Source organism: Octopus bimaculoides, chromosome 24 (genome assembly GCF_046866305.1).
Source record: "Octopus bimaculoides isolate indiv1 chromosome 24, ASM4686630v1, whole genome shotgun sequence".
NCBI classification, from domain to species: Eukaryota; Metazoa; Mollusca; class Cephalopoda; order Octopoda; family Octopodidae; genus Octopus; species Octopus bimaculoides.
In genome coordinates this window covers 8,638,410-8,665,909 of record NC_142951.1, presented here as the reverse complement: position 1 = coordinate 8,665,909, position 27,500 = coordinate 8,638,410, and the positions used below count along the sequence as shown (strand labels likewise).

The window sequence follows — 27,500 nt, the reverse complement described above, 5'->3', positions numbered from 1 at the left end:
CAGACAGGCAGATAGATGGACAGATCAATAGACAAACAGACAGAAGGGCAAGCAGACAACAAACCAGTGTGCAGCACAGACCAAAATATCCATCTAAATATCAGGGATTGGATAATTGTGGAATAGATGAAGGAAATGACATGCTGATCTTTATAGCACACTGAACCTAAGTGCAAGATGATGCACATCATGATGAAACACAACAATGTCTGTGCGTGAATGTATGTGCAGGTGTGTGTCTCTCTCTCTCTCTCTGCATGTGCATTTATGTGTGTGTTTGTGTGTACTCGTTTATCTCTCTATATATGTACGTAATTATTTCTAAGTGTATGCACATGCATGTAGCTATGTATGCCTAAGTTTCTTTTACTGTATGAATGCATGTTTGTGAGTGTGTGTGTGTATATATATGGATGTGTGTATATATATATATATATATATAGTGGGTCTTTAGGACATCGTTAGCTTATATATATATATATATGTATATGTATATATATGTATGTGTGTGTGTGTATATGAAGGATATGTTTGTGTCAGTATGCGCGGTCAGGAAACAGTATTGCCAGAGAACATTCTAAAAGCCGATATAGCTAACCAAAAGCTACGTCCCAGAATGAGGAAACAGGAAGGAAGGAAGAATGGACAACAACTCTCCCTCTCCGAATCTCTTCAGTACACTCACTCTCTGTATTCTAATGCACACATCATTACTACATCACATTACATTTCATTCCATTATAAGCCAACAAAGTACCTCACCATGTGGTCTCTTGACCTGTTAGAAATAGCAAACAGAACTTCCTTAAACCACACCCTGCTGTTTGAAAAACAAAAAGGAAGAAAAAAAGAAAAGAAAAATCACATCAAATAGCATAGTCTTAGATACATTATGCCTGGCAAGACAGGGTGTAATATGGCTGGAATGCTTTACATTACAGACTTGCTACCTCCCAGATCTGTCAATCAAATTTTCAGTACAGAGCTTCAGATAGAACGCTTTGTTCTGACTCTCTAAACTCTGGGTTCAACTCATGATGAGGCTAGTTTTGCTGTTCATCTTTTCAGGGGAAATATGAAAATGCATCAGAAACAAAGAAGGTTAAATGACAGAGCTGAAGAACCCTACAGTGTTAAAATAAATACAAGAGGGACATGAATACTGGGATCCATATGATAAATGAAAAGCCTTTCAAAGGTGGACCCCAATCCAATGATTTTAACCAGTAAAAGAAAAACAATACTGTTATAGATGTTTAACACTGACTGTTTGTCTATCTGTCTCTTTCTCAGCCAAATCTTTCTCCATTTTAACTGTACAATCCACTATGGGCCAGAAACAGGAGCATGTCTGCAAGTGGCTATACCTTAATCAATAGAGGAGACCCTTTTTTTTTCCTGGATGTTATCTAGAGTGTCAGTGTGTGCAGCCACATCCTAGATGGGAGAGCAACACTGCAGGGTGAGTTTCACCAGGGATTTGTAGAATGTCAACAAATGTAAGGAGTTGTATCATCCATCACCTAGTACTGAAGAGAAGGGTCAGTCATTCAGATGTAGTCCTTAGCTGTGCTAAGCTTCTGCCAGGAGAAATCCTTGGGGATAGTGAGGCCTCAAATTTGAGCAATTGCATGGCTTCACAGGTATATTACATCTCACATATCTCCCACCACCCTGCCACAACTCATCTTCTAAATACCTCCCAACAACCATGTTCGCCACACACAACGTTCCCCTCTCCTCTATCTCCCACTCTTCTTTCACGCTCTCACAAACTTACCTGCACACAATCTGTCCCTCTTTCCATGGCAACTGATTCTCCTAACCCCCTCCCTCCACCTGTGTTCACTCACTGCATTCCCCTTCTAACCATCCCCCACATTCCTCTTGCACTCTCACAAACTTACCTGCCCACTAGCCCTGTCCAACCTTCTATAACTCAAGGGTATACCCTGACCCATCTTCACCACCCCCACCACCACCTCTCACTCTCTCCCACCTGGAGGAGCCACTTGTCTTCTCTATAGCAAGACACCTGTTTCTATCCCCTCAATCATAATCTTACCTCTCACCACCTCTCACCACTTGCCGCAAAGCCTCCTCCTTCAATATTACTCACCTCTTCGATGGAGGGATCTTGCCTTGCAAGCTACTCAGTGACCTCACTGGGACTGGTGCCATGTTAAAAGACACCCAGTACACTCTGTAAAGAGGTTGGTTTCGGAACGGAAATACAGTCTCAGAAACAATGCCAAAGCAGACATTGGAGCTTGGCACAGTCCTCTGCTTTGCCAGCTACTGTCAAACCACCCAACCCAAGCCAGCATGGAAAGCAGACATCAGATGATGATGATGATGATGATGATGATGATGATGATGATGATGGTGGTTATCTAACATGTAAAAATATTCCTGTCTATCCAAAGACACTCCTATCAATTTCCATCATTGGCAATGTTTATATAAACAAAATTTAAACAGATCATGCTTATTACAAAAGTCTATCTGAACGTCATCAACCACTCAATGACCCATACATACATACATTAAATTTGAAAAATGCTTCCTTAGAAAAGGTCTAAAACCCACAAAAAATATGTCAGTGGTCCATCCTATGTCAAACCTTGCCTTGCATCAAATAAATGTAGGTTTCCTGGGACCAGGGCAGTCCCCAGACTAAACAATCATAACAACTACAACACTAACATTTCCTTAGATTCAATACAATGTGAACAAGAACACCACCAACAACAACAACAATGACGACCACCACAAAACAATGTCTTTTTTCTTTCTTTCTTTTTCTCTTTCCCTCAACTTCCCACAATAACAGCATCAGCCACTCAACCATAAATAATAACTTTCTATCAAAACTTTCATGCTTTGGAAACTTTAGACTCATGAATCACACCAATTCACTGAATCAGTCCTTCTTCACTCTGCCAGCCAACCAACCGCCAACCAGCCAGTTAGTTAGTTAGTTAAAACAGAGAACTTATCAGAGAGAGTGATTGCATATAATATATATATGTATGTGTGTGTGTGTGTGTGTGTGTAATTAGACCAGGTTCAATGATGTCAGTCTCATGAATGAAATGAAACAAACAGCGTAAATAAAAACAAAAAAAAAAAGAACTAAATCAATAAATTTCTCCCAATTGAAAATTGTCATCAAATTTGTTATGGCTCTCTGATAGACTAAACACTGCTGGTGGTATTCATATTATATACATTCTCATCACTGTTGTGTGTAATGTGTACAGCTCAGTGGTAAAGAGCCCCTTATCTGTCTGGTTCTCTTTCTTTCTTCATTTCTGATCATATATATATATATATATATATATATATATATATATATATATATATATATATATATACACACACACACACACACACACACACATATATATATATATATATATATATACACACACACATATATATATATGTGTGTGTGTGTCTGTGTGAAGACAGGCATATGATGTGTATACGTAGGCGTAGACACATAAATACATATATAATACACATGTATGTACAGACACACATACACACACACATATATATTCATGTGTGTGTGTATGTATATACACACAGACATACATTCATAGACACATTATATATATATATATATATATATATATATATATATGTATGTACGTATATATATATATATATATATATATATATATATATATATATATATATATATATATATATATATATATATATACATACATATATATATATATACATATATATATATAAATGCACACACATGCATATATAGTTAGATGTATAGATAGATATTAACAAGTGACAGTGTTCTGTGCTCTATTTGTTGTGCATCACCACACAGTCCAGTTTGGTTTGGTGCAAATAATACACATTTGACTTTCCCAATCATCATTTTGTCTCTGTGTCTGTCCATCTCTCTAATTCCTTATCACCTCCAACATCTGCCACCCCCATCACCAATACCTACCTTCATTATTATCACCAGCAATGATGAGTGACACCATCATCCCCTTCAACACCACCATCACCATAACTATCACCAACGCCACCTTCAGCACCAATTATTATTATTATTGTTATTATTATTGTTATTACTATTATTATCATCGTCATCATCATTAACAATTGCCACCAGTAGCTCCATCATCAAATCTTGCATCCCAAGCAGTATCACCATCATCATCATTATTATCAACCATAACAATCACCAACTCTATCATCAACGCCACCTCCACCACCAGCACCTACCACGACCGTCATCAACGACCACCACCAATTATTCTTTTCCATCAATGCTATTACCGCCACCACCACCACCACCACCACAACCATCACCTACTTAACACCATCGTTATCATCAACAGCCATGAACATCAACAACTTCTTCATCCCCATCAACACTACTATCAACGCCCTCATCACCACCACTCATCCATAACCAACTTTACACTGCCACCACCACCACCACCAATACCATCAGAAACAGCAGCAGCATCACCATCGTAATCAATCTCACTATCGTCGTCATTGCCATAAATAATACCAACATCATTATCTTCATCATCATCATCATCATCATCATTGTCCTAATCAAGCAAACAACATGCAAGCCAGCCAAAAGTAATGTAGAGAAGGTTACATTGGAATGGACACAATGTTTAGAAGCCTGGTTGACCAGCCAACCAGCCGGTCAATGTCTTAATAAAGCTAATTCTAGTTTCGGGGGAAAAACAACAGCTTTTGCCACAGTAATAATTGAGTTCTCTTGATCATCTTCACAACAAATATTTCTTAATATGAAGAGAGAGAGAATCATGTAATATTCACATGACCCAAACACAGAGATTTTCTATTTTTGGTCTGGTTTTGCTTTGGTCTTCTGTGTGAAGTCAATGGCCTAGTGGTTCGAGCATTGCACAGGATTGCAGATTTGATCTACAGATTTCCAGAGTCTGTTGTATAAAAGCACTTGGATAAAACATTTCATTTCACATTGCTCCAGTTCACTCAGCTATGAATGAGTAACCCTGTGATGGATTGGCATCTTGTTCAGAGGGAATATTCTTTTCTATTCCAGGCATTAGCCCAGAAATTTTTGGGAAGGTGCCCAGTCAATTAGATCGACCCCAGTACGCAACTGATACTCAATTTATCAACCCTGAAAGGATGAAAGGCAGTCGACCTTGGTGGAATTTGAACTGAGAACGTAAAGACAGATGAAATGCCGCTAAGCATTTTGCCCGGCATGCTAACCTTGTTCAGAAGCAATATTGTGATTTTGGTCATTTAACATCATCATCATCATCATCCAGTGTTTTAAATCTGGGTTTTGTCCCCAATAAGTGGGTGGGCAGATCTACCTCATTGCCGTAGTAACCGGCCTCACACCATCTCATCCAGTTTTGGGTATCCTCTCTTCTCAAGCCAACCCTCCCAATCTCCTCCCCCACCTGTCCCCTCCACATTTTCCTCAGTCTACCTCACTTTCGCGGTCCATTTACCTCAAACTCAAGCACCCTCCTCCAAAACATGCTCTTCATCCCTCCTCAACACATGCCCATACCACCGCACTCCCTTCACCCTTGCCAGCCATTCCACCGATTCTTCCAGCTCCCAGCATCAACCCCTATCAAGTACTTATATATCATATAAACTGGGAAAATAACTTGATGAATCCTAGGATATAAGATAGTACTTTACTTCTTTACTTCTTGGGCTTCTGCAGGAACCAAGTATGACAGATTTTGGATGCATGCCAAGTGATTAAGAAACTTGTTTGTTTTCCTTCTTCAAGTGGTTCTAAGTTTGATATAAAATATACAAATATTTCTCAATCTGACGAAAGAGAATCATATAACATTCACATGACCTAAACATAGAGATTTTCGATTTTTGGCTTCGTTTTGGTCTTCTGGGGTTTGAGCATTACACTCAGGTTCACAAGATTATGGTTTTGATTTTCAGACCAGGCAGTGCATTGTATAAAAACACAACCAAAACATTTCATTTCACATTGTTCCAGTTCATTCAGCAGTAGATGAGTAACTGTTGATAGATTGGCATCTTGTTCAGAGGGCATATTGTGATCTTGGTCACCTACTCATCATGTAAACTGGGTAACTGGCTTGATGAATCCTAAGAACCAAGACAGTACTTACTTTTTATTTCTTGGTCTTCTGTCGGAACATAACATGACAGATTTTGGATGCATGGGTCAAGTGACTATGAAACCTGTTTCTTTTCCTTCTTCAAGTAGTTCTAGGTTTGATATAAAATATACAAATATTTCTCAATCTGCAGAGAGAGAATCGTATAATTTTCACATGACCCAAACATTTTCTATTTTCGGTTCTGATTTGGTATTGTGTGAAGAAACAATTTGGGCATTGCATTCAGGATATACAAGATTATGGTTTTGATTTTCAGACCCGACAGTACATTGTATAAAAACACAACCAAAACATTTCATTTCACATTTTTCCAGTTCACCCAGCAGTAGATAAGTAACTGATGATAGATTGGCATCTTGGTAACTGGCTTGATGAATCCTAAGAACCAACACAGTACTTACTTTTATTTCTTTACTTTTTGGTCTTCTGCAGGAACCAAGTATGACAAATTTTGAATGCATGGGTTAAGTGACTAAGAAATTTGTTTGCTTCTCTTTTTCTTCTCCAAGTGGTTCTAGGTGTGATGCCACTGGAGGATGGCACCGCAGGAGAGAGAGTCATCAAATGCAGCTCTGGATTGGCATAAAATGTCTGAGTGAAATTGTGCAGAAGGAAAACTACATGGAAGCACGTCGGAAAATGCACTGTACATGGTTTCTTTTTAATTTGTTTTCTTTTCAATCAATCCATCATGAGAAGAAAAGCTGCATTAATGCCATATTTTGCTAAATAAGGTGACAACTAAGATGAAATCTAGCAAACAATTTGAAAATCAAAGCTTTTATCAAGTAATTGCTGATCTACACACACACACACACACACACACACACACACACACACACACACACTCTCATATATGTATACACAAACACACACATATATATACATACGTGTGTATCAATATATATATATGCACATATATATGTGTGTATATATATATATATATATATATATATATATATAAACAAACACACAAATATATGTACATGTGTGTATATAAATTTATATAAATACATATATATACATACACACACACACACACACTAACCCATGTACATGTGGGTGTGTGTGTATGTGTATACATAATTATACCTAATGGGCTTCATTCAGTTTCCATCAAGCAAATCCATTCACAATGTTTTGGTCATTCTACATACAGAGAGAGAGACACACACACACACATATATATACATGAATGCATACATATACTAAGACACATATATACATACATACATACATACACACATACACAGGGCCTTGTCACACTCACACACCGTGTCGCAGAGATACAACCTGAGCAGACTATCAGAGTATTTTTATTTAAGCTTACAAGTGTCAATGGAATACACAGCTACTTCATAAAACTCTTGATACACTCTGGTACAATAAACTGATAGTTCCATTGCCGACCACAACAACAACGACACAACAGAAACATTCATTAATCCTAACAGATGTCAAAAACCATTCATTCAACATGGCAGCCTGATACAGTTCCTCCTTCTAGCTCCACCCACCACCCACACATAATCTATGTAATCTCATCAGTATATACACCCACGCCTTATGAACCACCCACACCTAAAACAAATAGTATCAACTGCAAGAAAAATAATACTTAAGAGAGCCGGCAAGCAATACCAAAATCGAATGTTTTGGGATCTTTTTTGTTTTGTTTTTTAGTTGTGGTTATTGTTTTTTTTTTTTTGTTAAGTTTTTGGAAATCTATTATTTTTTTTTAGCGATCTCATTTCTGCATTCTTTTTTTATTTCTCTCCCATACATATATATATATATATATGCACATACATATATTCTGTATATATATGCACATACATATATTCTATATATATATGTGGATATTATTTTACACAATGCAGTAGTAAGGGAATGGAAGGAATTTCAGTGGGGTCGAGGAGATGGCTTTGGTCCCTTGCTCATTGAATCTTGATGTATAGCTTTTTTTCTTGAGAGAGAGAGAGTGAGAGTAAGAGACAGACAGACAGACAGACAGACAGAGGGAGAAGTTGCTAAAAAAAAACATTTGCTTTTTTGATAGATAATCATTGAGGTTTGTGCACATGTATACAGACATACATATACACACATTGCCTAGTACCACACATACACATGAATGACACTCTTCCCTTCAATACAACATTCACTCTCTCACTCTCTCTCTCTCTCTCTCTCTCTCTCTCTCTCAATCAATCAATCAATCATTCATTCTATCTGTCTATCTGTCCACATATGCACGAGCATACACCCACAGAGACACATACACAAACAAACATTGTCGCAAGAAAAAATTGCTTAATCGTTATCTCCCTGCCCAGAGAAAGAGAGAGAGAGAGCAAGAGAGAGGTGGAAGGAAAAGTGATGAAGAGGAAGAATAATAAGAAAAGAAGATGCAGAAGGAAGGAAAGAAAGAAAGAACAAAAAGAATAAACAATTAACACTTCATATAAAAATAACAAGAACAAGGCAACCAAGGAAGGAAAAAATTGTAGAATGACAAGAATAACAACAGGAACACCAGAGCAATGGAAAAGTGCTGAGACAAGTCAATACCAGGAATGTGTGTATATACATATATATATATATTGTAATGAGTCAAAAGAGATGCTGCTAAGCATTTTGTTCAATGCACTTATAATTCTGCCAGCTCATTGCCTTACAATAATAATAATGTTTTATATATATATATATATATATATATATATATATATATATATATATATATATATATATACCCAGACCTATTCCCCATTTTTTTTAGGAGCGGGTAACCACAAGACACACACCAGGCATTTCCCAGCTCAAAGAGGTGAGCCCCATTCTATGTTTGGGTCAAGGCAAAGAATGCAATCCCCTATGATGATGGTGATGATGATAATAATAATAATAATAACAGAGAAAAGCAACATAACTACAGGTGTGGATGTGTGGTTAAGAAGCTTGCTTCCAACCATATGGTTTCAGGTTGAGATAGTGATGATTGTTAAGAAGCATCAATGTCATCCAGGCATTGTTGTTTGTTTCCAGTCTTCTCTGAAAAAAAATGCCTGACCATGGGGAAATATTATCTTGCTTGGAAAAAGGTGATGAGGACGGCCATCCAACTGTAGAAAATCTGCCTCGACAAATTCCATGTAACTCATGTATGATCATAAAAAAGTGGACGTTAAAACAATCTTTTCTACTCTAGGCACAAGGCCTGAAATTTTGGGGGAGGTGGGGCTAGTCGATTAGATCAACCCCAGAACACAACTGGTACTTAATTTATTGACCCTGAAAAGATGAAAGGCAAAGTCAACCTCAGTGGAATTTGAATTCAGAACATAAAGACAGATGAAATACCGCTAAGCATTTCATCTGGCGTGCTAATGTTTCTGCCAGCTCGCCACCTTGTGGACGTTAAAATAATAATAATGAAAAAAAAAAAAAACAAGTCACAATAAGATACACTCATACAGAGAGACATACATGTATAACATGGGTAAGGCATAGCTGGTCAATAAGTTCATTTCACAGCCATGTGGTTTAAGTTTGAATTCCATGGTGGGGCATTTTGGACAAGCGTCTTCTTGCATAGTCTTGGATTGACCAACACCTTATTATCGGTAAAATTCATAACAGAAAAAAAGTACATGAGATTCCATCATTTCCAAAAGGGCTCTGAACAGATTCAACACATGCTTTAATTTCTTTCCTTTTGTTTCTGTCTGTAATCAATATTGGTTTCAAATTTTGGCACAAGACCAGCAATTTCAGGGAGGGGCCAAGTCAACTAAATCAACCCCAGTGCTCCACTAGGACTTGTTTTATAGACCTCAGCAGAATTTGAACTCAGAATGTATAGAATGAAATGCCACTAAGCATTTTACCTGGTGTGGTAACGATTCTGCCAGCTCCCCGCCTTGTCTGTAACTCATATTACCTATTATTATCCAGACAATAAAAAAATTTTTTCATTAGTAAGGTGGACTTAATAGTAAATTTATAATTCATATGTATGGTTGAATTAGGTTTTCTAAGATGGATATGTATCACCTGCCACTCTTGTTATATAGAGAAATTGTAGCATATTGTAACATAGCAGAGGTAACGGCAACTGTTTCTGAACAGTTTTTTTTTTTTTCTTATTTTCTCTTGTTCTTTCTTTCTTATTCTTTTCTTTCTCTGAGCTGAAACCTAATAGCAATATCAATTGTTATCTTGTCTTTTGTGTCAGAATATTCATCATGTTTTGGAGTGTGGTGTATATTTATGAGAGCATGTGTGCAAGAGGCAGAGAGAGGGACAGACAGACAGACAGAGTGTGTGTAGGAGTGTTCATTTGAACAAATAACCACAAAGTTTTAAAAAATAAAGAATGCAAAACTAATTTAGAATGAAGTAGAGTACGACAAATGGATTTTACTCCTTTTTTTTCTTTATGATTAGATGGAAGAGCAAGATTACTAACAAGGATATTGTGTTGTTAAAATGGATGATAGATTAAATTTACCACACAAGTAGGCCACAGCAGGATCTGAACTCAGGATGCAAAGGACCAGAACAAGTAGAACAAGACATCCTGTTCACCACTTTAACATTTCTGCCAGTCTAGAATTCTAGACTGATACTTTATTTATCGACCCACCTCCCACCTTCCACTCAAAAAGATGTCAAAGTTGGTCTTGGCAAGATTTGAACTCAGCCTGGTACAAATGCCATGAGTCATTTAATCTGATGTTCTGATGATAATTCTAGCAACTTGCCAGTACTAGAACTTGTGTGAACCAAGAGATTCTTCAGGATAAAAAAAAACAAAAAAAAAACACCAGACCAGATTCTATCTCATAAAAGATCAGAGAACAGCTTTGTTCTAGAGGGAGGAAAAAAATTTTTTTAAATAATAGAAGAAAAATGAAAACAAAATTTCTATGGAAGGTCTCAACATGAATGTACTATAAGTGCATAGAAGTCGAACACAGCATTGTTATTTTAAATCGGATACCAGTGAGCCAAAGATTATTTTTACAGACTCCCCCGTTATCTCCTCTTTCGCTTGCTGTATATTTGACATTGATCTAACCGATAAGACAGACAAATGGTTTTCACAGCTAGTAAGTCGAGCCAGCAGTCCAGTCTGACTGGCTCTCTCTGCTTAGCTTAGCTTAGCGGTAGCTTTAGCTTAGTAAGATAGATAGATATTATATTTGACTGTCAAAGATATTACATTTACAGTAATATATTTTACAATAATGGGTTCTCAATACAAAACCCCGCTACCCCTATGTTGCCACCATTACATTATTTAGTAGCCTTAGTAATACAACTGATTAAGAACAGGAAGATGCAAAACATTAAGAAAAATAAATGAATAAATAAAGTAAAAGACAGACAACAAGCAAAACATTTAAAAAGCAGAACTGGTGGTGGACAAAACAAATTGCCCAAGAAATATTGAGGAATTAAATTAGACAAGCAAAAAGGTAAATGATCTTAGCCTGAGCTGTCTTCTAACAGAACATTCACGCCCACTCACCCATGCCCATCACCTTGATGTATGAATGAGATAAAATAGATAAAAGGAAGGAAAGAAAGAAAGAAGGAAGAGAAAGACTAAAAGAAAACATTAAGAAAATAAGATGTTCATTCTGTATAAAATAGAATATAAGAATGGACAAAAGAAAAAGAAACAATAAAAAAAAAGGAGAGAAAAAGAAGGAAGGAAAAACAGAAAAGGAAGGAAAGAAAACATGAGTAAGGTGGGGAGTGGTGACAGGGGGGATTGTAGTGGTTGCTATTAACCTCCTGGCATCCCACCTCTGATTTCTAATCAATCTTTGGACTGTAACCTCACTTCCACTCCAGTCTGTCTTCAGTGAAACCTTTAGCAAACATAGCTAGCACTTAAGTGCAGGAATGAAATTTGCTTAGAGGGTGCAAACCCAAGCCCAACCCAGGATGCTCAAAGCAACTTGATTGTGCACCCCCACCCATCAAAAAAAATTTTAGGGTGTACCTTTGCACACCCTGTTCCCAAGCCTATGACTTCATCCCTGCATTCCATTATCAAGGTTCGACCACATAAGAATGAAAATGACACTTAAAATATGCATAATAATCAAAAGTGAAAGACAACAACAAAATACCACTTAACCCTTTCGTTACTGTATTTATTTTTAAATGCTCTGCATTTCTTTCAATTAATTTTAAATATAACAAAGAATTTAGCAAAATAACTTAGTTATCATTAAGCTGGTGTTAAGAACATAAATTGTGACCAAGGTTTGGTGGAAGATTTTAACTCAAAACTTTTGAAACAAGACATTTGTACGACAGAGCCAGAGGCAGTTCCAGCCAGGTTGGTATTGAAAGGGCTAACACCAAATTACCAAATTACCCACAAAAAACACAATGCTGACATCAATGGTCAAAAAGTGTGGATGCCTTAACTGTGAAATCCACACCATTCTTATATTTCTATAAGTTTGATGTGGGTTCTGCAGTACAAGTTATGAATTTAAATCTGGACATGTTTTCACAGTGAAAAAATCATTTCATGTTTCATCAATAACTTTATTCTATTTAATGTAAATATTGCAAATTTTGGCTCATGGTCAACAATTTTGGGGTGAAGTGGTTGTGGTGGTGGTAGGTGGGTCGTCAATGATATTGATCCCTGTACTTTGACTACCACTTTATTACATCAACCACGAAAGAATGAAAGGGAAAGTTGAACTCAAAATGTTAAGAGGTGGAAGAACTGCTGCTAAGCATTGTGTCCAACATGCTAACAGTTCCATCAGCTGTCACTGCCTTTTCTATAAAACATAATGGATATAACAAAGATTACCTAAAAATACTTATAAGTGCACATACCATCAGAATACCATCAGACCAGAGAAGTATACAGAACCTACAAGGACTTGAAAGCGAAGGTAAAGAATACGCACATCCAGTGTTTAGAGTTAGGGTTTATGTTATGCTGAAAACAGGTGGTATGCATATTCTTTACCTCCGCTGACTTGAGAAACCTGGGCAAGAATGGGTTTCAAGCCTGCCTATTCAAGATCCATGGTGCTGAAGAAAAAGAACTTGGTTGACAAATTCCATTTCTCAATAATTGAAATTGTCATCCCCTCAATAACAAAGCAACCAGTCAAGAGGTTGGAGAAATTCATTGATTAGACTATGAAAGATTCTGTAGCCAGAGACCTTGAAAAGTGGCTCACTAAGGGTGATTAAATTAAAAAGGGCCTGTATGGTAGATTCAAGGCCTGGATTTACCAATATTCTGATCTACTCCAAGTCTTGTGACCTTTACTGGTTTACAGAATTTCCATCAAGAACAGGAGAACCCTCAAAGGAAAGATCAGTGGGGGTTTTTTTTTTGGTTTTTTTTTTGCTTTTTGTAACTTGCTGGAGTCACACAACCTCAGAAGTGCTGTACTGTAACATCTTGCAGCCTCATTCTCTAGCCTAACTGAAGACTTTAAGGTGACACAGGCAAAAGAAGTTTTATAATACACAGCATCAGAAGGTGTCATCAGCTGGTATCGAAGTGAGAACAGGGAAGAAATGGAAGGCAGTGGCTAGAGCAAAAGCAACTGGTAGGCATCTTGGCAGCTGGCAGATAAGGTTTGTGATACTTCCCAAAGACTCAGGTTGACGAGGTCCAGGATAAGAGAGGCATCATCTCATTCAAAAAGAAGTATGGAGGAAGAATGAATAACTAGAAGAGTGAAACACTGGAAGTAGTTTCCTCATAATTCCAGTTAACGAAGTGTCAAAATTATTCATGCAGCTATAACTTGTTTTGAAGTTGTATCTGTTAAAAACTTTGTCTAACTTATGATTATGAGAAAGGTGTCTGTTGACTAACTTGAGGAAGGAGGAGGCAAGACTAGATCAGACATTCAAGCTGAAAGTGAGGAGGTTATACTAAATGGCATTTCTTATAAGTGTGCGTTCGTGTGTGTGTGTAATTTCATATATATGAGCTAATGTATATGCATATATAAATTTTACATATATAACAAATATGTATTATATATAAATATTACAAATATATGCATATTACATATATCATAAATATATAGTATATATATATTACAAATATATATATATATATATATATATATATATATATATATATATATATATATATATATATATATATATATATATATATATATATGGCAAGCTGGCAGAAACGTTAGCACACCAGGCAAAATGCTTAACAGTATTTCATCTGTCTTTACATTCTGAGTTCAAATTCTACCGAGGCTGACTTTGCCTTTCATCCTTCCAGGGACGATAAATTAAGTACCAGTTGTGTACTGGAGTTGATTTAATTGACTGTCTCCCTCCCCAAAAATTTCGGGCCTTGTGCCTTGAGTAGAAAAGAATATCTATCTATATATATATATATATATATATATATATATATATATATATATATATATATATATATATATGCAACATACTTTATAGCTATATGTTACATATTCTTATGTATACATAACATATATAATCTGTTACAGACTGCTGAGATATCCAATAAATGCTGAAAGTGGACATACAATGATAATGAAAAGTATACACACACACACACAAACACATACATACATCATATTATAGAATATATTATATAGATATATCGATATTATAAACTTATAAACATATATTAGTCTGTCTGTCTCTGTCCTTCTCTCCATATATATATATACACATACATATACATATATGTATATACATATACATATATGTATATATATGTACATATATTTATTAGTCATTAGCGTTGATTATTTTACAAGGGGAGTCATGTCTGCAACACTAATGAAGAAAAATCAGTTTTCTCTTTGTGTTTGTGTAGGAGGTGAGGTGCGTGTGTGTGTGTGTGTGTGTGTGTGTGTGTGTGCACATGCGTATGTATATGTGTTCTTGTGTATATTTGTATGTCTCCTACCCTATGTGAGTAATAGTGAAGAAAGAAAGGTTAGAAAGAAACAGTAACGTTATCATTCTCTCTCTCTCTCTCTCTCTCTCTCTTAGTCTCATTTGGTAAATATATTATATATGTATTATATATATATACATATATATATATAGTAATAGTCTAAGCAATTGCCTTCTAAAGAATCTAGTCTCTCATTAACTTCACAAACAACACCTGTGAGTGTGTTTGACTGATAAAGCCTGAAATAATTAAGCAATACAGACACATTAAGAAAAATACTAAAACACACACACACACACACACACACACACACACACACACACACACACACACACACACACACACACACAGAATAACTTACAACAGAAAAATAAATACAAAAAAAAAATGGAAAACTGAGACACGCAGATAGAAGAATGAAGCAGGATTACAAAAGAGGATTATATTTAACTCATTCAGGTCATAAAGAATTAAAGAATAATGATAGAAATTCCCTGCTGATCAGTCAGTGCAATATTTTTCTATACAATTATTTTTCTGAGCTGATAAAGAAAACCCTTACGCAGTCACTAATGAAAATTCGATAATGAAAGAGTGTGGCAAGAAGTTTGTTTCCCAACCACATGCTTCCGGGTTCAATGCCACTGCATGGTAATTTGGGCAAGTATCTTGTACCAACCAAAGCCTTGTAAATAGATTTACGTTACATGTGATCTTCTTCTAGCACATTAGCAGTCCACTTAATGGTATCTTTTATATATACATATACAATAATCCTTTTGAGATCTCAGATAATTTTTTCTGAATCTCCTGATTCTTTTAATGTGCTAGTTTCCTGGTGTTAAATTGATATTGATTAATATCCAATTCTTTACCCTACTATTTTAATTATATCATCATCATCATCATCATCATCGTTTAACGTCTGCTTTCCATGCTAGCATGGGTTGGATGATTTGACTGAGGACTGGTGAAACCGGATGGCAACACCAGGCTCCAATCTAATTTGGCAGAGTTTCTACAGCTGGATGCCCTTCCTAACGCCAACCACTCAGAGAGTGTAGTGGGTGCTTTTACGTGTCACCCGCACACACACACATATATATATATATATATATATATATATATATATATATATATATATATATATATATAGACATAGGCATGACCGTGTGTTTCAGAAGTTTGTTTGCCAACTATCTCAGATTCTGTCTCCTACTATAGACCGAGGCCAATCAAAGCCTTGTGAGTGGATTTAATAGATGAAAACTGAAAAAAGATCATTGTGTGTGCGTGTGTGTGTGTGTGTGTGTGTGTGTGTGTGTGTGTGTGTGTGTGTGTGTGTGTGTGTGTGCCTTGATATCATGTATGACTTGTAAACAAGCCATACAAGCAATTTTTTGTGTTCAGTCGTTAGTGGAAAACATGTCTGGCCATGGGAAATGTTACCTCACTTGGAAACAGGTAAAGCATTGCCAACAGCATGTGCATCCATCCATAGAAAATTCACATCAACAAATTCCATGTGACCCACACACACATGGAAAATAGATGTTAAATTATAACATGTGCACTCACAAACACACACATATATGCCTAAGGCCATATGTCCTGAGCACTGCTACGATTCCATCAAAAGTCAAGAGCCCAAGGCAAAATACAGTAAATATCACATTCAAACCAAGGACCAAAGCAACTGTACATGCTTGAAACCCAAAGACCTACACACATACACACAAATGTTTTCACTCTCAAACGTACAGAACTACATTCAGTTATGTATTCGAAGCATGCACTATAAGCAAATCTACAGAAATAATATTATTGTAATGGCGTAGAAGGCATAAAAATAATTTTTCTTTATTGCAATTCATGAAATATGTCTTCTCAAATTTGTTGATTGGATTGAGGAAATTGCTAATTATATTTACACTGGTTCACTGTTTTAGGAGGTGGTGGTGGTGGTGGTGATGGGTAGTGGATTATTTTAAGTAATTTGCACAATCACTACCAGTAAAATTTCAGGAAAAATCAAATGTTAGGAACAGGCAGACCAATGCCTTGTGAATGAATTTGGTAGACCGAAACTGTGTGGAAGTATGTTATTCATATATATATATATATAATATATATATATATATATATATATATATATATATACACACATACATATATACATATATATACAACACACATATACACGAGTGTCTTTCTGTTTGGCCAACACCACCACTTGACAACCATTCTTGGTTTGTTTACACTCCTGTAACTTAACAGTTCAGTAAAAGAGAATAGAATGAGTGCCTGACTTAAAATAGGTTCTGGGTTTGATTTGTTAGACTACACCCTTCCAGTCAGTGTCTCAGATGGTCATAATCTAATGAATGAATCAGATAAAAGATTTGAGCCCATGGTTATATGGACTGTAGTCCCATTCCTTAGTTTCACACCTACAGCAAGCCCAATACATAAATGCTCACCAAAAAAAAAAAATTGATAATGGAAAGAGAAAGACCGATCTGTCATTTCTGAAAATAATTTTACAATTTGAAAACTGAATAGATTTTATAGAATGTGTTTTAAAAAGTGTTGCATTAACAATGGTAGATCATCCAATTCTCAATAGACTAAAATACACATCCACACATTCCAAAATGTGTGATATAAATAACAGATATGTACACTCATATTTATCAAGTGATAAATCAAATGACTAAATGCAATGCATACAGGTATGTATGTATATTTGCATGTATGCATATATATATATAATCCTACACAGATCTAACTACCACATTGTCTGAAAATGCATAGAAGAACATATTTTAAACTTTAATCTGGAGGCCAACAAAAACTAGTCAGTAAAATATTATTTCTTTTCAACTGTAAAAGCTCTTTTGACTACACACACACACAGATAGATAGATAGATAGATAGATAGATAGATAGATAGATAGATAGATAGATAGATAGATAGATAGAAAAATGAATGCAATGTGTGTGTTCACACTCACACACAATGCGTTTATCTTTATATATGCTTGTGTGTGTGCACACACACACACACACACACACACACATATATATATATATATATATATATATATATATATATATATATATATATATATATATATATATATATATACAGGGTGCAATGGGTAAATTGTTGCTATTTTATACTTTTAATTTTGTGCATTGTTTTTTTTTCTATTTTGTTGACTACACAGTATGGTAGAGTCAGTTGGGCACTGTCTGTGAGAAAAACAGCACCATGACGCAATTCACTCTGCCAGAAACTTAGAAACAACATGCAGTACTGCTTGGCGCTTGTGCTGGAAGTGCAAATACAAACATTTCAGAGTGTTTGGGTATCAATCTGAGGACTGAGCATGTACTGAGAGTGATAAAAATCAAACATCCAGTCAGCATAATGGTGTTTGGAGTGGTCACTAATGATGGTGACGTTATGCCTCCATTCATCTTCCCACACAGCCTCAGACTCAACATGGAGGCCTATATCAAGTGTCTGGAGGTGGTAGTACTGCCCTGGGTGAAGAGGTGGCTGCTGAAAGACCCTATGTCTGGCAACAGGACTCTGCACCATGCCACACAAGCAGGAGAACCCAGTCGTGGCTGTCAGACAATTTTTGCAACCACATCACCCCTAACATCTGGCCAGCTAACTTCCCAGACTGCAACCCCCTTGATTACTATGTGCGGAGCACAGTTGAGTGAGAGACCAACAAAACTCCTTGTAACACCAAAGATAACCTGAAGGCAAAGATTACAGAAGCATTCACCAACTTAAACAAGACGACCATCCAGAAGAGTTGTAAGAGATTCTGAAGTCATCTGGAGGCTGTGGTTGAAGCCAATGGCGATTTTATTGAATAAATTTACCATTTAGAATTTCAAGATATTTTAATGTAATTTTGATAAATATATCTGTTAAAATGAGATGTCAGTGTTATTTTCATTTTTGTGTAATTTAGACAATATATTCATTGCACCCTGTATGTGTGTGTGTGTGTGTGTGTGTGTGTGTATATATATATATATATATATATATATATATATATAGAGAGAGAGAGAGAGAGAGAGAGAGAGAGAGAGAGAAAGAGAGAGTGAGGGTCAGACACACATAAATGAAATGCATATCTGCATATGTGTGTAGATAGCTATGTACATGAGCATGCATAGTGCTGCGAGCTCACAAGTTTTGAAATGGTAAAATCCACTTCTCGTGAGATGACCATTAAGGTTTGAATTACAACACTTAACAAAGAACACCAGACAAAAGGGAATAAACACAGGTCATAGATTTAAAGTGAAGAAGACTAGAAATGCAATGGTATGAAAACAGATAGCTTTTTAAAGTCTCTGGAATGGAAACATCAGCTTCACTCTCCTTTTATATGTTTGTCTTGGATTCATACAGCATTGATGTTGAAAGACTTCTTAAATGGAATGAGACTATTGTGGTTGCGAGTGTTGTGATTATTACTGTTGGTACTTAGCTCCAGGTCACTTCTGATCCAGTAGACCTATGAAAGGTATTCCAGCTGTGCCCATCCTGACTTTTTGTGTAGCCAGGACTCCATTGTGCAAAATATTATTTATTTAACCTCACTAACACTGATTGTTCGTCATTCATAACACTTCAAATACTCTGCTCTCATGGAAAGAAAATGATAACATTGAGAGCTTGGACAAGATCTAACGGTTCGCTCCTCTATGTTTGAACAATGTCATTTATGTGGAAGCAATTATATTTACATGATGGTTTCTGCAGAATTCTTGGTATTTGAATAACATACACGTATGTGAGTGACCATTATTATCATCATTTTAATGTCCATTTTCCTATGTTTGCCTGAATTTGACAGAATTCATTAATGCAGATATTCTATGGCCAGGTGCCCTTCCTGTCGCCGACACTTACCTGTCTCCAGGTAAGGTAATATTTCCCTATATTTTATCTTATCTTTTATTTGCTTCAGTCATTAGAGTGTGACCATACTGGGGCACTGCCTTCAAGAATTTTCAGTCAAATAAATTGACACCAGTACTTACTTTTCGTTAAGCCTGGTACTTATTCTATTGTTCTCTATTGCCAGACCATTAAGTTACAGGGACGTAAACACACCAACACCAGTTGTCAACCAGTGGTGGGGGGACAAACACAGGTACAAAGATACACACACACACACATATATATACATATACGATGGTCTTCTTTTAGTTTCTGTCTACCAAATCCACTCACAAGGCTTTGGTCAGTCCGAGGCTATAGTAGAAGACACTTGCCCAAGGTGCCATATTCATTTTCTATTTTAAACTCTATCTACTTACTCAAAGAGAAACCATTTCTAGCCACCTTTCAACCCATGCAAGCAGTGAGAAGTGGACGTTGAAACATGTTGCATGTTGCTTTTTCTGAATATTGTTTGTAATTTCAAAAGTAGTATCATTTTAAAAGAACAGCTGAAATACCTCCAATTATTGCCAATACAGACAAGAAATGTGTTTTCCTGATCTATGCTACAAGCAGCATCACTTCTGCTTGATTGACTATAAATATATGCAACATCTAATTGGCATTAGTATTACAGCCAGCCAATAGAGAATTGTACATATGTTTTGCAAATGTGGAAGGTGGGTGTGTGTGTGTGTGTGTGTGTGTGTGTGTGTGTTAATTCTATTTGAATTTATTGGTATCTGTTCGTTTGATAGAGTAAACCAAGTTCGCTTAATACTGAGTGCTTTCTACATATTGACCTGAATTTAGTAATCCCTTTTACCTCTTGTTGTGTGTGTGTGGTTAAGAAGTTTGCTTTGCAACCACATGGTATTGGGTTCAATCCCATTGCATGGTACCTTGGGCAAGTAACCTTTTCTATAGCCCCGAGCTGATCAGTGCCTTGTGAATGAATCTAGTAGACAGAAACTGTGTGGAAGCCCATTGGATACACGTGCATGTGTGTGTGTGTGTGTCTTTACATTTGTGTTTATTCCCCCACACCGACTGGGAACCAGTGTTGGTTTGATTATGTCCCTGTAACCTAGAACATCAGCAAAAGAGACCGAAAAATAAGTACTAGACTTTAAAACAAAATGGAAAAAAATAAGTACTGGAGTTGATTTATTTGGCTACTAAACCCTTGAAGGAAGTGCCCCAGCTTGGCCACAGTCTCACTGCATGGCACCTTGGGCTAGTGCCTTCTACTATAGCCTCAGGTCGACCAAAGCTTGTGAGTGGATTTGGTAGACAGAAAGAAGCCTGTCTTATGTGTGTGTGTGTGTGTGTGTGTGTGTGTGTGTGTGTGTGTACGTTTGTGTGTACGTTTGTGTGTCTGTGTTTGTCCCCCCCACCACCACCATCGTTTGACAACCAATGTTGGTGTGTTTATGTTCCCATAACTTAGTGGTTCGGCAAAAGAGACCGATAGGATAAGTACGAGGCTTACAAAGAATAATTCCTGGAGTGTCAATTTGTTCATCTAAAAGTGGTGCTCCAGCATAGCCACAGCCAAATGACTGAAATAAATAAAAGAATAAAAGAATATGTATTTTCATGCAACTGTGTACCATCACAGGTTCCTTTGTTTCGTAGCAGAATCAGCAATGTTTGATTTCATGTGTATGACATCATCAATATATTTGTTTACATCACAAACATACGTACAAACCTCGTAGTGACACAACCAACCTGCTTTACATACGGAAACCTCTGCTGGTGTGAGTGTGCATGTTTGTGCATGCCTGTGCATGTGAGCTTGTAGGCATTCATGTGTATGTGTTTAATGTATGCAGCTAATTTCAAACCCAGCGAATGGCTCAGTAAACAAGTTATATGGAGTTTTGCTCATGTCTTTTTTGTTTCCCCTTTTGGTAAAATATTATAACTTATCAAGTGTATGTGGGAGTAAAGGGCTGCATCAAGAATTAGTGAGTATATAAACAATTCAAAAGTCAAATAAATTGATTTGATGTGAGAAAGAGAAAAACAAAATAAATAAAATAAAATATGTAACAATTTCGGACAATATTCTTCTTCGGACAAAGGATACAGCTGCCAAAACCAGCAAACCAATTTATTCTACTTGTGAACTGTTCTTACTTCAAAGTTGAGCTATTAGCAAGTAAGAAGGGAATCCAGCTGTAAAAACTATTGCAGCAACAAAATTGCTAATAATGTCCATTTATCTTCTCCATACTAACATCAAAAGATGAATGAATACAATTTTTTTTTAAATCAAAGGAAATGATTGTGAAGCAGAAAATCATAATGTATTTTATAAACCTATACATATATATATATATATATATATATATATATATATATATATATATATATATATATGTGCATGTATGTGTTTATATATATATAAATATATATGTACACACGAATACACATACAGAGGCACACATGCATATATATAGTCACAATAAATGGGGCCTCTCTTCTACTAATTCTTGCATTCAGATAGTCAGTACAAGAATAAGCAATGGTTTACCAACAACAAAAGTCATGCCTACTAGGTTGCCTTGAACCAAGGATTCACTGTGTGACCAAATCAACTTACTGGAAAGAGCAGCCAAAATATCCCAGGCAAGGACTAATTAGATAATGTAGTTCATCATCATCATCAGTATTTATCTATAATAAAATGAGGAAAGGTAAAGTTGACCTCTGACTCAATGGCACCAAATATACCAGAAAGGGTATATAAACAAGCCATAGGAACCATACTAAAGCAGACAATAGAACTCAGCGCAGTCCTCTGCCTTGCCAGCATGCATCAAACCATCCAACTTATGCAGCATGGAAAACAGACATACGATGATGATGATGATACCAGATCTTTAATAAGTAAATGGATTCGTCATTAGTTTTGATGATGATTATATCAGTTGAGCTGCATGCACCTTGTATTTGCATCTAAGTGGGTATACTACAGGTACTTGTGTCCTTAACACTTCACCAACCATGTGGTTCATCAGTGACTCCTGCAGCACAGAGTGAATATAATATTTGTTCTGTACTGGTGGAGTCACCAGTGATACCCATGCTATAAATAAATGTGGTAGTTTATGTCATGAAGGAGAATATATATATATATATGGTTAAAAATTCAAAGTATAAAATGTGTAATATATAGCAAAAGTAGAATGTTAGTGCAAAAGAAAATATGGTGTCAAATAAGCTTGGTAGGCGAAGTTTTAAAGTACTGCTCAGGCAGAATCACCTTGACACATGACAAAGGTGCCTTTGAATTACAGTTATTGGCACTCCACTGGTTATGACAATGAGGGTTCCAGCTGATCCAATCATCAGAACAGCCTGCTCGTACAAGTGGGAAAGCACACCACAAACACATGTGCCCTTAATGTAGTTCTCAGGGAGATTCAGCATGACACAAAATGTGAGAAGGTTGCCCTTTGAATTACAGGTATAACGTATTTTTACCAGCTGAGTGGACTGGAGAAATGTGAAATAAAGTGTCTTGCTCAAGGACACAGCACACAACCAGGCACTTCGTTTGTTAGGACAACAAGGGTTCCATTTTATTCAATCAATGGAACAACCTGCTTGTGAAATTATTGTGCAAGTAGCTGAGCACTCCATAGATGTACCCTTAACAGAGTTCTCAAGGAGATTCAGTGTGATACCGAGTGTAACAAGGCTGACCCTTTGAAATACAGCTGTTTTCGAAACTTTACAATCACAGACCAAATACCCTAACCACTAAGCACCTTCGGTAAATTACAGTTACATCTTTTCAGTTAGGTTACACATCACTTTCAATCCACCCTGTTTTGCCCACAAGATTCAGGTCAATCAATATCCATGGTAGATTATAATTTCCAAGTTGTCACATGGTGGAATCAAATCTGAGATCTCATGCCTAGAAAGCAAACTTTATGAAAGTTTCGGCCATACTCGACACATCTACAACCAAATCGTTAACTGACAAACAATCAGCAGAGCACAACTTTATGTACAAATTATAAAAATAATAGAAGAAAAATATACAGTACAGTACTGTTTCTACTTCACGGATTTTCTCCTATCATGGGGAGGGTCTTGAAAGGTAACACCCACGATAGTCGAGGGATTACTGTACACACAAACACACATATTACACTTACATTCATAAAAGCACATCAAATGATTTCAGCTAATCACAACTTACCTGTGAAAATTAATAGCAAGATAGTACCTTTGGTTATTTACATATTGTTTTATTTTTCTTTCGTTTTGTAATCCTTTCTTTTTTATTATCTTTTGTTTGTTTGTTTTTTGTTAATTTTAGCCCACTAACATTGTTCAATAACAAATATTTATTAGCTTTCCAAAAACAAAAGAAGACAAAATACAAATATCATTTAACGAATATTTATAGTAAGAAAATTTCTTTTCGCTCACCTAGCCAAACAGGGAATTAATTCTGTAAAATATAAAGGTGAAAAAATCCGTAAATAAATATATAAAATAAATGAGATGAGACATGAAATATGAAATTCTGTGCCAAAGGCACTTGTTAAAACAACGTATAAATAACATATTCAATATAAGAGCCTCTTCAAGGATACTTGAGATGCTAGAAATAACAACTAAATCACATTTCAAAAATACACATCCTGTTTTTATATTGTAAAGGCAAGAAAGCAGATCAGATGACAAAACCCATGCTTTGTTTTTTTTTTATTTTCTATTTCTTTGTGTTTAGCTATCACAGCTCAGGCTATGCTAGAGCACAGCTGAAGAAAACAGGAAAAGATGGGATAATCGTAACTGGAATGACTCTGATAGGTTCAAATAGGGCTAGTCTGATGTTAGACAAGTAAAACAATATTGTACAAATGCAAAAATAACATCTTCATAGATTCAGGTGTGGTTATGCAGTTAAGAAGCTTGAAAACCTATGGTCTGGTGTTCAATCTCTGTGCAATACCTTGGGCAAGTGTATCAGCATGTATCAGCATGGGCCAACAAAAGCCTTGTAAGTGGATTTGGTAGATGGAAACAAATAAGCCTGGGGTGCATGTGTGTGTGTTTTCGTCTGCCACTACTACTTGACAAGTGGTGTTGGTTTGTTTATATCCTTGTAACCTAACAGTTCAGCAAAACATACCAATAGAAAAAGTACCAGATTTAATAAATAAGAATTGGGATCAATATTTTTCACTAAAACCCTTCAATGTGGTGCCCTGGCACATTGCAGTATAATGACTGAAACAAGAACTATCTTCTAAAAGAAGACCTTACCAGCTGTATGGCTTTGTAATAACTATATTCTAAGGATACGTTTACTAGGCTCCTAGCTTAGTGGTTAGGGTGTTGGACTCATGATTGCAAGGTCATGGGCTTGATTCCTGTACTGGGCAGCATGTTTTACTTTTAAGCAAAGCTCAGATGACCACCAGTACCAGCAACAGCTGGGGGTTAATATTGTGACAATGGGCTGGCATCCTAGTCAGACAGAAGTCCAGTAGTTGCAGTTACCAAAATTCTCAGAAGCCTAATGAACCAAACTTTCAGTTTAAATTTTTGCATTGTCTTTTATTCATTGCAGATTTTGGACTGCTGCTAGACTGGGGCACCACCTTGAAGGGTTTAGTCAAATAAATTGACCCCAGTAGTTATTTCAAGTTTCATGCTTATTCTGTCAGTCTTCTTTGCTGAACTGTTAACTGATGGAGAGATAAACAAACTGGCAGCAGTTGTCAAGCAGCTGTGGTGAACAAATACAAAGACACACACACATATATAAATATTAATATACAAAAGGATTCCATACAGTTTCCATCAGCCAGATTCACTTACGAGACATTGATCAGCTTAGTGCTAGAGGAGAAGACACTTGTCCATGGTTTTTGTGCAGTGAGGTGAAACCCGAAACCACATGACTGCTAAGCAGACTTCTTATAATTATTATAAATCAAGTGTTGCCCTTCAGATAATGGGCATTTATATGTTGTTGTATTTTGGGTGGGTCATTTTGCCAATAAGAAACAAAAACACACACACTGGTAAAATGACTCTACCAACATACAATGTCAAGAACCTTTTAAAACAAATATAAAAACCAAATGGGTATATTATTTTACCACAACGGCTAATATTAGATAATGTTACATGCATAAAATAATAATCTTTTCTACAATAGACACAAGGTCTGAAATTTTGAGGGAGGGGGGGCTAGTCAATTACATCGACCCCAGTGTTTCATTGGTACTTAATTTATCGACCCCGAAAGGCTCAAAGGCAAAGTCAAACTTGACAGAATTTGAACTCAGAACATAGCGACAGGTGCTAAGCATTCCATCCAGCATGCTAACGATTCTGCCAGCTCGCTACCTTCATGCATAAAATAATAATGATAATAATAATTTTTTATTTTTTATTTTTACAAATTTTATGGTGCTTATACAAAATAATGAAATGAATAATAATTTATTCTTTTAAACTAAGATATCAAATTAAAATTAAATAAGATAAATTTCTCATTCATATATCTGCAATAAATGTATGTTATCAATAACAATGATACAGTTTATGTATCAATTAATTACAGTTAACATATTTATTACTTCCATATAAGGTAGCATGGCATTTTTAGCATGATCACGCAACCAACAATGAGTATTATTGATATTGATTGAGAGAGATAATATTTAATATACACTCACTCACTTCTCACACATATACATTCATATTTATAGATTGCATAATTAATATCATTTTACATATATACCCAAACATAGGATATATAACTATATATATGTGTGTGTGTGTGTGTGTGTGTGTGTGTGCGTATGTATATCAAAATAAGCAACAAGGATATCCAGAGGTAATGCAGTACGACCGTTTCATGCAACTCCATTTAAATGAACAATGCAATCATTGCATCAATTTAAAATGCAGAGCAATCCTCTACATATATATATACATATATATGTATACATATATATATATATATATACATATACATGTATACATATATATGTATACATATATATATATATATACATATACATGTATACATATATATGTAATACATATATATATATATATACATATATATATATATATACATATATATATACATATACATGTATACATATATATGTATACATATATATATATATATACATATATATATATATATACATATATATATACATATACATGTATACATATATATGTATACATATATATATATACATATACATGTATACAATATATGTATACATATATATATATATATACATATATATATATATATATATATATACTATATATATATACATATATATATATATATATACATATATATGTATAATATATA

General features: G+C 35.7%; 1 protein-coding gene across 6 annotated transcripts in view; it reads right to left on the bottom strand.

Moving 5' to 3' along the window:
* The window catches only part of LOC106867469 (uncharacterized), a 1,580,514-nt gene that overhangs the window by 1,244,373 nt on the left and 308,641 nt on the right, over window positions 1-27,500 (bottom strand). For all 6 annotated transcript variants that reach the window (XR_016238261.1, XM_089341338.1, XM_089341342.1 and 3 more), the window contains one exon: window positions 24,575-24,596. The gene's annotated coding sequence lies outside the window, so the exon portion shown is untranslated. The remainder of the gene's footprint in view (window positions 1-24,574; window positions 24,597-27,500) is intronic.